Here is a 15,971-nt window from a genome sequence, read left to right as displayed (position 1 = left end):
CACGACAATAAATAAAAATAAATCATCTTTTAAAAACAGTTCGCATTGTGGACCTTTTATCAAAATGCTAAAACGGTGAGAAATGTGGACAACAAAAATGTAGAACAAGTTTTATAAACAACGTATATTTTACAAGATCAGACCAGTTGCAATGCAGTAAAAAAAATACAGGTGCTGAACAACGATTCAGCACAGCTCCAAAAACCTTTGGAAATACAGCTATTGTATGGACGAGCTTGAGACAGGATCTTTTTTTATCATTGCAAGCATTAGTTATCATAGCTGTCTCTATACTATCCACCTCCATAGCCGCCACTGCTCCGACCACCACTGCTGTTAGAGTCCTGGGATCTACCATATCTGTCTCCTTATCCACCACCTCTATATTTGCTGCTTCTGGATTAATACCCTCTACTACCATAACTATCATCACCTCGCCCTCTTCCTCCACAAGAAAATCCATTTCCAGAACCTAATCGGTACCCTCCGCGGCTTCCGTCCGATTTGCCACCATGATCCACTCGGATCTGGCGCCCATCCAGGGTCTTGCCGTCCATGCCCTTTAATGCATTCTTTTCATCATCACAGAAATGCAAACCCTCTGATCTCTGTGTTTCACGGTTCTTTATTGCAACAACCTCATCGATTTCGCCATATTTGCCAAGTGCTGCAAGTCATTTTCAGTTGTATCAAAACGGAGTAATTCAAAGAATATCTTGCCTTCATCCGAATACATTGGGCCTCATTACAAGTATGGCGTTCCAGAAATGAGGGTACCAGTAGCAACGTACCGGCACTCTTTCCAGACCGCCACCCTACAACAATGCCGGTAGGTGCCGCGGATCCGCCGACAGGCCTGACCTGCCGGGTTTTCAGGTACCTACCAGCATGGTTGTCACTGAAGCACCGGCACCATTTGCAACATTGCCAGTGCTTCAGTGACCCCATTTCCATGGAGTCCTAGAGGACAACAGTTACCGTAGCCACTTGTGATATCCCAGTGGCACTGGGATATCAGGCAGCAGTAACAGTATTACAGGGTTACCGCCACCCTCGTAATGAGGTCCACTCGAAAGTAAAAGGCAATGTAGGATTTCCATGAAGTACAACTTCATTATGAGTTTGGGCTTATTATTGGGCTTCATTGTGAGTTTGGTGATAATTTGGCCTTAAATTTGCCAAATTACCAACAAACTCATTTACCGTTACTGCCACTTGGTCCTGTGGGATTATCACAGGATTAAAAGTAGTGGAAGCACAATGTTAATCCCCATTTTTGGATTTCGTAGGACTCAATGGGGATATTAGTGGAATTTCTGGAAGCAGAAATTTAGCCAATGTTTGTCCTTTAAGTGGCAGATTTACCTGCAGCATGATGCTCGAGGAATAGCCTAGACTTCAAGCCAAACTTGTAGTTTGGGGGTGCGGTAAAAAGGCTACCCTTCCGGTGCTGACCAAAAAAGTGGTGGTTACAGAATTACCACCAGTTTCTTCCTGAAATCGCTGACCTATTGTGCTAATATCCACAGACAGCTCTGTTAGTGGAGCTCAGTCCTAATGTATCCCCAACACGTTTGCCAAGTGTGGGCATAATAACAATAACAATAACAATTACATAGTTTTATTTATGCCAGATTTCTCCCCCTTTTATAAGCTGAAATAATAGGAGTTATAATTACCTAAATTAATGGTATGCACTTTAATGATATTGGAATTATGAAAGACTGAGCCAGTCCTGCCAAGATTAAAATCTTTGACTGTAGATTGCACAGCAATGTCTTCAGTGAGCCCTTTCTTCACTGGGCTCTCTCACTGGATTTGCGCACTATTATGACAATGGAGCTCTGTTCTGACATTCAATGCAACATTTCCACGTGTTTCATTGCTTCAACCACACACAGCTGAATCAATGCACCTTAATCCTGATATAGTGTTTGCTAGTTTCTAATGCCCACCTAAATGTATCTATGCTGTATGTATTCTTCTGATCACGTTTCCATATCTGCAGTATGTCCACATTATAGCTCGGAGAGCATGTACAAAAACAGTTCTACCAAAGGACCTCTGCTTTGGTCACAGTGTTCCTGATTGCTCAAAGCACGCATAGGCTTTAACTCTGTTTTCTTGGACACACAAGCAAAGGGGATACATTCCTGTGGATGTAAATATTCCCTGCGCCTGTAATCTGAAAAGCACGTTTTCATCTTCAAAAATGTAAAGTAACTCCGTGAACTTTTCGCCTGTAAACTGTGACCTCTGGACATTTACAATTTCTTGATATAAACTGACCAGCAAGGTATTTCCTTTTCACTGTGCCCACCTGAATTTGCCTTGTGCGATGGTCACGCCCTCTCCCTTGCAGATAAGCTCACATTACCATGGCTACCAAGGGGCTAAGGTGTGAACGGCAGCCATCAGGTTCTGCATGACAAAGGCTGTGTGCATTTGACTCTGCTTTGGGCTCCTCACCCACTCTAACCCCCTCCTGGCTACACAACAGAAAGGGCTTCACGGGATTGAATGAAAGCACACTTGGGAGGCAACTTTAAATATCTATTTCAAAACAAGGAATTCATGACTTGAAAGACGAGCATCTCAGTGAACTTTTGCTCTAACGGCCCTATAAAAATAAAAACAAATTGCATTTTGCAAACATATATCATGGTATCAAAAGAGATTGCTCTATTTCCGGGTTTGACATAAGGATATTGTAGTAAAAAAAGTGGCAATCCATTGCTGAACCAATTACATGTTTACAAATAAACCGGTACGCGCATCTGTGGTTTGCCTACAACATATAATGTTAGCTAACTTCATATTTTTATAGCAGTAAGAAGCATCCCAGTACTCGCATACAGAGTTCACGGTGTAAGTACGGGTTATGTGATGTTTCAATAAACAGATCAAATGAATGAAGGATTAAAATATTATCCTTAAAACGTGACCTTAAAACAGCACTTTGGTCCACTCTGCGAATGTCTGGGCCCTGCACCAACTGCGGCAGACATGGCGCGTGTCCCAATTGAAGCGGCATGGTAAAACGACATAAGCAATCATTTTGAAAATGTGTCACTATAATGCACATTTAAAACTAAAATTCTGCTTGGTGTATACGCATGAGCTAATATAGTTTTGAGAGCTTTAAGCGATAAGTTTACAACAGCTCTTCATGAATGAAAGTCAGTAGATCATTTGCCATCAGCAGCTGAGGGTTTGGTTTTAAGGCAATGGTGTTTCCTGTCCTATTGAGAAATTCCTTTGCTTGGTATATTCTTTTTCAACAGAAATTATCTAACTATATTTTACTGCCTTTAAATAAAATATAATTTGTATTGTGTTAATGCATGTATTTGATTGCGAGTTCAACATTAAAAATAATAGTGACTTTTTTTCAGCCTTAACATCCCAAAAATACATGTTATGGTGCTCAGTTGTTCGGTCAAATCAAGGATGTATATAAGAAATAAGTCATCGGACATGAAAAAGTAGGAACTTTCCTTATTACTAGCTCCTCCCCGATATTATGCATCATATCCAATGTGGTGACTATAGGCAATTGGATCATTATGCCTTTTCAGATTTTCTGTATATATCATATGATATGGCATTTGTAACGCACCTATGCAAAAGTGTTTCAGGGCGCGACAAGGCAAGGAAGGGGGAACACTGGGAGGATAGAGACAGCGATCTTACTAGGCCAGGTGACATTAAGATTGCTCAAGTGCAGGGGAGAGGAAAAGCGCCAGGGGAAAGGGGAGGGGGCAGTGCTGTACATGGGATCAAAACAATAACAAGAAGTGCGGGTGGCAGGTGCAGACAGCAGGTGTCTAAAAGTGCATGTAGGGGTACTGTACGGTTACAGATACAGACCCAAGTGCAAGGGTTGCTGGGAAGCAGTGCAGGTGTGCAACTGGGCGGGTAGGGACCTGTGCCCAAAATCAGAGGGTAGCCAGGTGACCAGTACAGTATCAGACAGGAAATCAGCAGGGGAGAGGTAGAGAGAAGGCAGAAGCAAAGAGGAAGGTCTTGAGGTGCTTCCGGAACCAGAGATGGTTCTTCTCCAGTTTCAGAGAGGCAAGGAGGCTATTCCAGGGGGAGGCCCCAGCCGAAGAAAGAGATCTACCACCGACTCGTTGCTTGGAGAAGCGACTGACCCTGAGGGAGGTGGAGGAGTGAAGAGCTAGAGTAGGAAGGTATTTACAAAGAGAGAGTTGGAGGTATTGAGGACCCGGGCCCCGGAAGGCATTGTGAACAATGCAAAAAGTCTTGAACTTAATCCTTGCAGCCATTTTGAGCCAATGCACAGATTTCAGTGCTGGAGAGATACAATCCCTGGGCTCGAGGCCCAGGACAAGTCTTGCAGTCCTGTTCTGGATGAGTTGCAGAGGGCAAATATTAGAGGCAAGCAGATTAAGAAAGAGGCTGTTGCAGTAATCCAGACTAGAGAGAACCAGAGCTCTAGAGACAGTGAGCTTCTGGGGGAAGGAGAGGAAAGGAAGAATACTTGTGAGGAGGTGCAGTTGGTAGTTTGACTCCTTAGAGACGTCAGAGATGTGAGGAGAAAAGGATAGTATGGAGTCGAAGATGACCCCGAGGTTCTTATCCTCACAGGTGGGAGCAGGAAGAGGGCCAAGGGAGGCCGGCCAGAGAGTGACAGGAAAGGAGGGTGCAACTGTACTGATGAGGAGAATCTCTGTCTTACTGGAATTAAGGGAGAGATTGTTGGTGGCACACCACTCCTAGATAGCAGACAGTCAGAGATGAGAGAAGGAGAAGAGGAAGCAGAGGGGAGCCTGAAAACGAGCTGAGTGTCATCCGCATAGCACTGAAAGTTTGAGCAGAAAGTGGCAATGCAGTGGGCGAGAGGTGCCAGTTATTGGTTGAACAGCCAGGGAGAGCGGTTAGACCACTGGGGAACACCACAGGTAGAGATTGAGATAGAGAATGGAAAGTCCCAAGTTGGACCTGGGAGGGTCGATCAGAGAGAAACGAGGTCAGCCAGGCCAGGGCCTGATCGGTGATACCCAGGTTATCACAGAGACGATTGAGCAGGATGGTATGGTTGACTGTGTCAAAGGCAGAAGAGAGATCAAGTAAAATGAGGACAGAGGGGAGATTAGAATCAAGGTTTTAGAGCAGGTCTTCACGGATGTTCAGGAGAGCAGTTTCCGTGCTTCTGGCTGCTTTGAAGCCAGACTGATGGTCATGGAGACAACCAACAGATTCAGTGTGAAGATTAAGCTGGGAGAGCCAAAAGTTTGCCCAGGAAAGGAGTGATGGAGATGGGGCGATAGTTAGCCGGCAGGTGGGGTTGGCAGAGGGTTTCTTTAGATATAGGTATAGCACCATATAGGTATAGCACCATGAGGTGTCAGTAAACACGAGTGCGATGCTTTGAGCAAAACTCACAGCTTCGGAGGGGGTTCATCCAGGTCGACTTTACAGGTTTTTCTCGAGGTTCAGAAGTTGAACATTGTGCCTACATAAAGGTAAACAAGTAGAAATTCGGAACAGTTTAACGTTGGTGTTTGAAGAGCCAGGAACGACTTGTTAGTGAAGTGATTTGTAGAATAATTAGGTCATAGTAAACTAATCAAAAATAGGGCCTAGGAAGAGCAATGGAATTAGGTCAAATTATTTTGAGGTGGGTGGAAGCACATGATTTGTGGGTGGGCGAGTGAATTGTGGGTGGAGGGGCAGTACAACCCACATGCATTTCGTAGGAGAAGGCAAGGCACTGAAAACCCATGTACATTCACTAGGTGGAGGAGAAGGTCATAGCATTGAGATTACTATGAACCTCATTATCAGTTTGGCAGTAGTTTGCTGGTAATTCTGTTGAACTACCACCAAAATCATTTACCTTTACTGTCACTTGGTCCTGTGGAAATACCACGGTTTTACTAGTGGTGGTATGGTGGTGGAAGACCCCATTTTTGGAGTCCACAGAACTCCATTGGGATTTTGGCAGAATTACCTCAGGCGGTAGTACCTCTGTGGTAATTCTGCTGAAATTTGGCGATAAGGTGGCAGATTCCCTTCCAGCTTCTTCCTGGAGGCAAATTCTCCACCCCACTGCCAAACTCATAATATATTGGTGCGGGAATACGGTGGTAACATGTCAATAACGGAATTACTGCTACATTACTGCCATTTAAGCATCTAGGTAGATTGTGCCCTTTAGTCATATCTTCCATCTAGGTAGATTGTGCCCCTTAGCCATATCTTCCATCTAGGTAGATTGTGCTCCTTAGCCACATCTTGCACCTAGATAGAGTGTATTAAGCTAGCCATATCTTGCATCTAGGTAGATTATGCCCCTTTGTCATATCTTGCATCTAGAAAGACTGCTAAGCTATCCATATCTTGCACCTAGATAGACTGTGCCCCTTAGCCATTATCTTGCATCTAGCTAGACTGTGTTAAGCTCTCCATGTCTTGCAGCTAGTCTCTGCCCCTTAGCCATATCCTGCATTTAGGTAGATTGTGCCCCTTAACCATATCTTGCATCTAGGTAGATTGTGCCCCTTAACCATATCTTGCATCTAGGTAGATCGCACCCCTTAGCCATATCTTGCATCTAGGTAGATCGTGCCCCTTAGCCACATCATGCATCTAGATAGACTGTGTTAAGCTCGCCATATCTTGCATCTAGCTAGACTGTGTTAAGCTAGCCATATCTTGCATCTAAATAGACTGTGTTAAGCTAGCCATATATTGCATCTAGGTAGATTGTGCCCCATGGGCCATATCTTGCATCTAGTTAGATCGTGCCCCTTAGCCACATCTTGCATCTAGATAGACTGTGTTAAGCCAGCCATATCTTGCATTTAGATAGACTCTGTTAAGCTAGCCATATTTTGCATCTAGGCAGATTGTGCCCTTAGCCATATCCTGCATCTAGGTATATTGTGCCCCTTGGGTCATATCTTGCATCTAGGTAGATCGTGCCCCTTAGCCACATCTTGCACATAGATGGACTGTGTTAAGCTCGCCATATCTTGCATCTAGCTAGACTGTGTCAAGCTAGCAATATCTTGCATCTAGTTAGATTGTGCCCCTTAGCCATATCTTGCATCTAGGTAGATAGTGCCCGTTGGGCCATATCTTGCATCCCCTTAGCCATATCTTGCATCAAGATAGATTGTGCCCCTTAACCATATCTTGCATCTAGGTAGATTGTGCCCCTTAACCATATCTTGCATCTAGGTAGATCGCACCCCTTAGCCATATCTTGCATCTAGGTAGATCGTGCCCCTTAGCCACATCATGCATCTAGCTAGACTGTGTTAAGCTCGCCACATCTTGCATCTACCTAGACTGTGTCAAGCTAGCGATATCTTGCATCTGGTTAGATTGTGCCCCTTAGCCATATCTTGCATCTAGGTAGATGGTGCCCGTTGGGCCATATCTTGCATCCCCTTAGCCATATCTTGCATCTAGATAGATTGTGTCCCTTGGGCCATATCTTGCATCTAGGTAGATCGTTCCCCTTAGCCACATCTTGCACATAGATGGACTGTGTTAAGCTCGCCATATCTTGCATCTAGCTAGACTGTGTCAAGCTAGCGATATCTTGCATCTAGTTAGATTGTGCCTCTTAGCCATAGCTTGCATCTAGGTAGATTGTGCCCCTTAGCCACATCTTGCATCTAGGTAGATTGTGCCCCTTGGGTCATATCTTGCATCTAGGTAGATCGTGCCCCTTGGGTCATATCTTGCATCTAGGTAGATCGTGCCCCTTAGCCACATCTTGCATCTAGGTAGATTGTGCCCCTTAACCACATCTTGCATCTAGATAGACTGTGTTAAGCTAGCCATATCTTGCATCTAGATAGACTGTGTTAAGCTAGCCATATCTTGCATCTAGGTAGATTATGCCCCTTAGCCATATTTTGCATCTAGGTAGATTGTGCCCCTTAGCCATATCTTGCATCTAGGTAGATCGTGCCCCTTAGCCACATCTTGCATCTAGGTAGTGTGTCCCTTAACCACATCTTGCATCTAGATAGACTGTGTTAAGCTAGCCATATCTTGCATCTAGATAGACTCTGTTAAGCTAGCCATATCTTGCATCTAGGATGATTGTGCCCCTTAGCCATATCTTGCCTCTAGGTAGATTGTGCCCCTTGGACCATATCTTGCATCTAGGTAGATCGTGCCCCTTAGCCACATCTTGAACCTAGATAGAATGTGTTAAGCTCGCCATATCTTGCATCTAGCTAGACTATGTTAAGATAGCAATATCTTGCATCTAGTTAGACTGTGCCCCTTAGCCACATCCTGCATCTAGATAGACTGTGTTAAGCTTGCCATATCTTGCATCTAGCTAGACTGTGTTAAACTAGCCATATCTTGCATCTAGATAGACTGTGTTAAGATAGCCATATATTGCAGCTAGTTAGATTGTGCCCCTTAGCCATATCTTGCACAAAGGTAGATTGCGCCCCTTGGGCCATATCTTGCATCTAGGTAGATCGTGCCCCTTAGCCACATCGTGCATCTAGATAGACTGTGTTAAGCTCGCCATATCTTGCATCTAGCTAGACTGTGTTAAGCTAGCCATATCTTGTATCTAGATAGACTGTGTTAAGCTAGCCATATATTGCATCTAGTTAGATTGTGCCCCTTAGCCATATCTTGCATCTAGGCAGATTGTGCCCCTTAGCCATATCTTGCATCTAGGTAGATTGTGCCCCTTAGCCACATCTAGCACATAAATGGACTGTGTTAAACTAGCCATATCTTGCATCTAGCTAGACTGTGTCAAGCTAGCAATATCTTGCATCTAGTTAGATTGTGCCCCTCAGCCATATCTTGCACCTAGGTAGATTGTGCCCCTTGGGCCATATCTTGCATCTAGATAGATTATGCCCCTTAGCCATATCTTGCATCTAGGTAGATTGTGTCCCTTAGCCATATCTTGCATCTAGGTAGATTGTGCCCCTTAGCCACATCTTGCACATAGATGGACTTTGTTAAGCTCGCCATATCTTGCATCTAGCTAGACTGTGTCAGGCTAGCGATATCTTGCATCTAGTTAGATTGTGCCTCTTAGCCATATCTTGCATCTAGGTAGATTGTGCCCCTTGGGCCATATCTTGCATCCCCTTAGCCATATCTTGCATCTAGGTAGATTGTGCCCCTTGGGCCATATCTTGCATCTAGGTAGATCGTGCCCCTTAGCCACATCTTGCATCTAGGTAGATTGTGCCCCTTGGGTCATATCTTGCATCTAGGTAGATCGTGCCCCTTGGGTCATATCTTGCATCTAGGTAGATCGTGCCCCTTAGCCACATCTTGCATCTAGTTAGACTGTGTTAAGCTAGCCATATCTTGCATCTAGGTAGATTATGCCCCTTAGCCATATTGTGCATCTAGGTAGATTGTGCCCCTTAGCCATATCTGGCATCTAGGTAGATCGTGCCCCTTAGCCACATCTTGCATCTAGGTAGATTGTGCCCCTTAACCACATCTTGCCTCTAGATAGACTGTGTTAAGCTAGCCATATCTTGCATCTAGATAGACTCTGTTAAGCTAGCCATATCTTGCATCTAGCTAGACTGTGTCAAGCTAGCGATATCTTGCATCTAGTTAGATCGTGCCCCTTAGCCACATCTTGCATCTAGTTAGACTGTGTTAAGCTAGCCATATCTTGCATCTAGGGAGATTATGCCCCTTAGCCATATTGTGCATCTAGGTAGATTGTGCCCCTTAGCCATATCTGGCATCTAGGTAGATCGTGCCCCTTAGCCACATCTTGCATCTAGGTAGATTGTGCCCATTGAGCCATATCTTGCATCTAGATAGACTGTGTTAAGCTAGCCATATCTTGCATCTAGATAGATTATGCCCCTTAGCCATATCTTGCATCTAGGTAGATTGTGTCCCTTAGCCATATCTTGCATCTAGGTAGATTGTGCCCCTTGGGCCATATCTTGCATCTAGGTAGATTGTGCCCCTTAGCCTCATCTTGCATCTAGGTAGATTGTGCCCCTTAGCCACATCTTGCATCTAGATAGACTGTGTTAAGCTAGCCATATCTTGCATCTAGATAGACTCTGTTAAATTAGCCATATCTTGCATCTAGGCAGATTGTGCCCCTTAGCCATATCTTGCATCTAGGTAGATTGTGTCCCTTAGCCATATCTTGCATCTAGGTAGATTGTGCCCCTTGGACCATATCTTGCATCTGGATAGACTCTGTTAAGTTAGCCATATCTTGCATCTAGGCAGATTGTGCCCCTTAGCCATATCTTGCATCTAGGTAGATTGTGCCCCTTGGACCATATCTTGCATCTAGGTAGATTGTGTCCCTTAGCCACATCTTGCACCTAGATGGACTGTGTTAAGCTCGCCATATCTTGCATCTAGCTAGACTGTGTTAAGCTAGCAATATCTTGCATCTAGTTAGATTGTGCCCCTTAGCCTTATCTTGCATCTAGGTAGATTGTGCCCCTTGGGCCATATCTTGGATCTAGGTAGATCGTGCCCCTTAGCCGCATCTTGCATCTAGATAGACTGTGTTACGCTCGCCATATCTTGCATCCAGCTAGACTGTGTTAAGCTAGCCATATCTTGCATCTAGTTAAATTGTGCCCCTTAGCCATATCTTGCATCTAGGTAGATTGTGTCCCTTGGACCATATCTTGCATCTAGGTAGATTATGCCCCTTAGCCATATCTTGCATCTAGGTAGATTGTGCCCTTTAGCCATAACTTGCATCTGACCCGAAAACCGCACTGAAGCTCAGCGAACGGTGCAAACCAAACTGAAGCTGCCAACCAGACATCACAACTCTCACTTTCCTATTCCCACTATACCCGACTAACCCCACTCTCTCCTCCCTTTTTATCACACCCTCCTTTTCAAATCCACCACAGTGCCTGGGGACCACTCCGGTGGTGACGGTGTAGTACAAATACCTTTAACATTTGTTCCCGCACCGCCATACTTGTCATGAGGCCCTATGTCTATTTAGAAGGTGGAGGAGAAGGCCAAAGCACTGAAAACTCTATATGCATTTATCAGGTAGGAGGCCATTGCATTGGGAGTCCCACAAGCATCTACTAGGTGCAGGGGGAAGTCCAAAGCCATGCAAACCCCACATGCATTTATTAGGCATAGGAGAAAGCCAAAGCACTGAGAACACCATGTGCAAATATTAGGTGGTGATGGCTGTAGCACTGAGAAACCTATGTGAATTCCAAAGGTAGAGGAGAAGCCCAAACCACTGAGAACTATACATTCATTTACTAGGGCTGGGAGAAGGGCAAAGTACTGAGTAAACCATGCACATTTAGTAGGTGGAAGAGAAGGCCAAAGCACACACCTTTCCAACAACGTACTGCTCAGCTCGAACCAACTCAAGGCATTTGGAGAAAGCACCATTATCCATAAGGGAATGCAACTTCCACTCCCTGGTCATCAGTTCATACCACCTCTAGGCACTCGAATAAAACCAATCAGCCAATTTAAAAAAACAAATGCACCGTAAGGGACTCCCTTTTGGCTCCCCACCACTTCCCTGCCACCAGGCTCGTCTCAAGGCACTTGCACCAAATCACCAGTGTGCAGAATGTGGCCACATCCGCGTGCAAATTTAAAGCACAACTAGAACACCTGCTTTTCTTCTTCAATAACACCAACAACACAGGACACCTGCTAGCAACAGCCATGGAGAAACTAAACACCTCTCAACACAACCCAACCCAACAAACTGTGGTGTCATTCACTTGAAATAAATAAGCATATGGATATACCAGCAGACCCCCCCACTAACCACCCAACATGGTCTTTGAAGACACTCACCCCATACTCCACACAACATAACTCTACACCTCCAATGCCAACGGACACACCTATCCCCTAGCCAGTGCATGGCCATAATGAAAGAATGAGGCTCTATTCTAGACAACAAAAAAACAATGCTACTAGCACATCACGCCTTGAAGGTTTTCTTGCATGCAGATAACATTAAGCAAGGCAATCTTGCATCTTTCCACTTCTCCCAGCCAACCAAACACTTCCATTCTCTTCCACATCCACTCAAGTAGCTAAAGACCAAGGCAGAAGTGAATAATCCAAATCCTAATAAAATAGTATAACATAACATTAGAGACCTAATTAAATCCAATCTGGCTCAAGCCCAGGAAAATTAACAGGCGCTCTATAAAAGGAAAGCTCAACTTTGCAAGTTAAAGGTGGGAGATCACAAACAAGTCCTCTTACTCATATCTGAAACAAGCTCCTTGCCAAATGGCATGTCCCTACAAAATCATTGCGGGTACTAGAAGCCTCAATGGCATGATAAGACAACATGACAGAAGAACAAAGGAGCACATTTACAATATCAATCTGCCACTCAAGGATTGGAATGATCTAAGTTTTGCAACCCAAACCGTAGCCCCCCTCATTTGTTCCGGAAACACCATGGAACATATCTCCAAAAACCTTTGGAGCTAACAGAAGCAAAATCTTCTGGATCTGTGGGGACAATTCCCAGGTGTGGTTTATATGGACCCAGGCTGGCCAGAAGGTTTCTTCAACCATATTCACACGTTCGCTTGACAAGTAGTCCCGCTAAAATCATAGAGAGCACCCAAAGCCTGGTGAGAGGTTATACCTGAGGAAATCTAGAAGATACATTTTAAGTTACCAAACCCTCTCAGAGTCAGTGGTCATCCTCAGTAGAACATTTAAACCCATGCATCCCCCCTTTGGTAAAGATGCCAGAGTTTACAGGCCCTTAAATTTAAACGGATGCCTCAAAAGTCGGTCTAGAATATGTTTTGTCTTAAATACTTGAAGGAAAATAGCTTGCCTTCCTATATACTAGTAGAAAAGTATTTCTTAGGGAACCCAATTATGCATCTGAGGAGCTAGAGGCCTTAGCCACAAAATGGGTTGTAGATTTACTAAAACTCTACCTGGAGGTCTGAGTTTCATTCTAAGCAAAATCTTGGCCCCTGCTATCGCTTGCCCACCAGAAAGACTTGAATAACAGGGTAATGACGTGATTTGTGGATCTGCAGCATTATATATTCAAGTTTGATCAATGAAAGGATGAGATACAATTTTTGAATTAGGTTACATATGTATCATACTAGAGAGGCCCTCACAGAAAGGGGATGGCCATGTGATGAGTTGTCTGAAATCCCCATCCTTTCATGTGGAGGAAGCGAGCCACCAGGCTCTTGGTCCGGCTGCCACCAAATGTACTTCCCAGAGACGAAGGATGAGGGGGGATCCCGCCGGTTTGCTCCCCCCGCCCCGAGAGACAGTAATGTGCCAGTAGTTGATCTATCTTAGTCTATCCTGCAGGACTGCAATACCCAGAATGTCTTGCTAGAGACATTAGTAAGCTGAGGATTGTTGCCACATTTAAGAAGTTGTAGAAGACTGGTCGAGAGTGACAGATTATGGGCATCAATCCAACTTCGCCTCTTGCCATTCATAGCCAACATGTCAGAAATTACACCGGTTTTATATACCCCAGAAAAAGTGTACTGGAAATGTATACAATGCCACAGATACCCAAATGCAGCTCTGCATTCCCCATGGAGAGAGTGAGATGCCAGTGGTGCACTGCTATGGCACCTAGTCCCGCTTCGTGTGACCGCTAAAGACCGGCAGCTGTTGCAAGCCTGAATACAGCAACCCACTTGACCACCAGAGACTAGGAGGGAATCGCAGACTGTTCCCTAAACTTATCATAAATGTTCAGCGTATCGAACACCAAAATACAGACCTTAGCCTTGAAGTGCTTAGGCTGCCATGTCCGTTATCTGGCAATCGAGTCAGAGAAAGCGGGTGGGGCTTAGCCCTTTATTCCAGACTCTTCTCTGCACAAACATGCCGGCAGAGAGGAAAGTCGTAGTAGAGAGACACATAGTGAAGTTGAGTGGGAGGGGTAGTTACATCAAAGGCTAAAGGAGAGGAATATGAGGAGTGAAATAACAGAGGGACGAAGAACTGGTTGACGGAGCAAGTTGAAGGGAGTGGTAGTGAGCGCCGAGAAGTGATGAGTGGGAGTGATTGATGTCGCAAATAACACAGAGCATGCAAGGCATTTTCCAAACTCCCATTAGAGCACTTTCCTGTGTTAGAGTAAGGGAAGATAGGAAGTCCTTAAAGGAGTTTAGATAGCCTCCATATAGAATAATCATCAGTAGGAAAAGAAAAGAGCCTAGACAGTATGGGCTATCATTCAGTAGAACTAACTAGGTGATACAGACCTGTGGATTAGGGAGGAGGTTTTGTTGGCAGACGAGATAGAGCTAACTGAATAATCACATCAGTACCAGCAGTTGGTAGATGGCTCATAAGGTCTGCACCCTACGACTCTTCTTCCACATCCTGAAAGCCGAAGGTGAGTTCCAGCCCCTTACTTCAATCAGAAGCACCGGCGTTCCGGAATTGCCATCTTTAATGGTATTGCGGAAGTCCTGCAGTGTGCTGACGGCGCACCTTGCGTCGGGTAACCATATCAACATAGGAGTTTACCTGATGCGAGTGCTCAACAGACAAAGCATGTCACGTTTGTTTGTGGCAGCGATGTAGGTGCCGTGGCAACCGCCAATGTCGCAGCAGGGGAAAGGAAGGGTAACGCTTTCTGCGTAGGAGATGATTGTTTGTTCTCAATCTTTAGCATATGATCATTAGGATTATTTTCCATTTTCAGTATAAACTATTAGAATAGGCAGATTAAAGACTGCTGATATTTATGCTGATCACCTGTGCATTTTATTGATTGAAGCTCTTTTTACGGTTCATGATGTGATTTTGAAACTTTTCCCTTCAGAAAACATTCATGCTCCAATTTGAAGTTCGCACTGTGGGCTTCAGCAAATATTCATGTTTAAACCTCAAGCTGTACTATTGGACTTCTTTCAAACCACACCAATTCAAAGATCACAACACGCTTCATGTTGGTTCACTTGTAACTTTATTATATGTTTTTTTTTACAATTTGGATTTCTGTTATATATGTAAGTGTTCATAAGAGAACTTTGTTTTGTCTCAATACAAATAATTTATACTCGCAGCCCCTGATGTGTTTTTTGTTTTTTCTTCCTGGACAATTTCATGGACTGTTAACTTTGGGATACATTCCATTAGTAAGACTGGCAAAGGTTCCCCGATATATGACCAAAATCGGGTTGAGCCTTTCCGAGTAGCAGCACAACCTTTTCTGTGTAGTTCTACAAATCATGACAGGAAACATTGGACGAGGGAAGGCTATACTCTCAAGAAGGGTGTGACAGTGAATCAATAGCAACATAAACAGCATACGAGTCCAAAATAAAGCAATGTCCATATATACATATATGTTAAATTAAATACACCAAATGCAATAGTAACTAATAACTAATCTGAAAACCCTACAAAACCCACCCCTTTAGAAAGAACACAGACTAAGTAAGATGGCAAGATGCAGCACTGGCAAATGAGACAGGGGGAGAAAAGAGCCCATAAAAGCCACAATGTTCTTGTAAAGGATATGTTCTTGTAGTGCAAAATTGATTAACGTGACCTAGCTGCTCTCTAGGGCCCAAAATTGGATCAAGGAGCAGTTATCAAACAATACTAACTTTGAGTGTCCTGGCTGTTTGACGAATGTCAACCAGTGTTCTCAGCACCATTAGGCAGTTTGTTTTAGTTCAAAATTCAGCAGTCGGGGTAGTCCAATAGCAAGCAGATGTGGAGGTGGGTCGAACTGAAGAAGGCTGCAGTTCAAAGCAATGCCCAAGTGATGCGGATCATGGATGTCACCAGGTTCAGTTTGACATTCGGAGTTCGATGGCGGCCGACCTGATTGCGGGATGCACAGGCAAGTTGGTTGGAGGCTCTGCTCGAAGGATGCCATTAGAGAGAACACCAGGGTGAATTTGATCACCTACTCGATTGGTGATGAAGAGGCTGGAGGTTTGAACTGTGGTTCAATCAATGCAGGCAAGAAAGTGCTTCCG

General features: G+C 44.4%; 1 protein-coding gene and 1 pseudogene across 6 annotated transcripts in view; one reads left to right on the top strand and one right to left on the bottom strand.

Moving 5' to 3' along the window:
* ARAP1 (ArfGAP with RhoGAP domain, ankyrin repeat and PH domain 1) overlaps nt 1-15,971 on the top strand; it is a 2,533,956-nt gene that overhangs the window by 152,326 nt on the left and 2,365,659 nt on the right. The window lies entirely within an intron of this gene.
* Nucleotides 270-736, bottom strand: LOC138527898 (cold-inducible RNA-binding protein B-like; annotated as a pseudogene).

The sequence above is a fragment of the Ambystoma mexicanum genome, chromosome 7q (genome assembly GCF_040938575.1).
Source record: "Ambystoma mexicanum isolate Mex_15411 chromosome 7q, UKY_AmexF1_1, whole genome shotgun sequence".
NCBI lineage: Eukaryota > Metazoa > Chordata > Amphibia > Caudata > Ambystomatidae > Ambystoma > Ambystoma mexicanum.
Note: the sequence above shows the minus strand (reverse complement) of the source record. Positions and strands in the feature narration are given on the sequence as shown.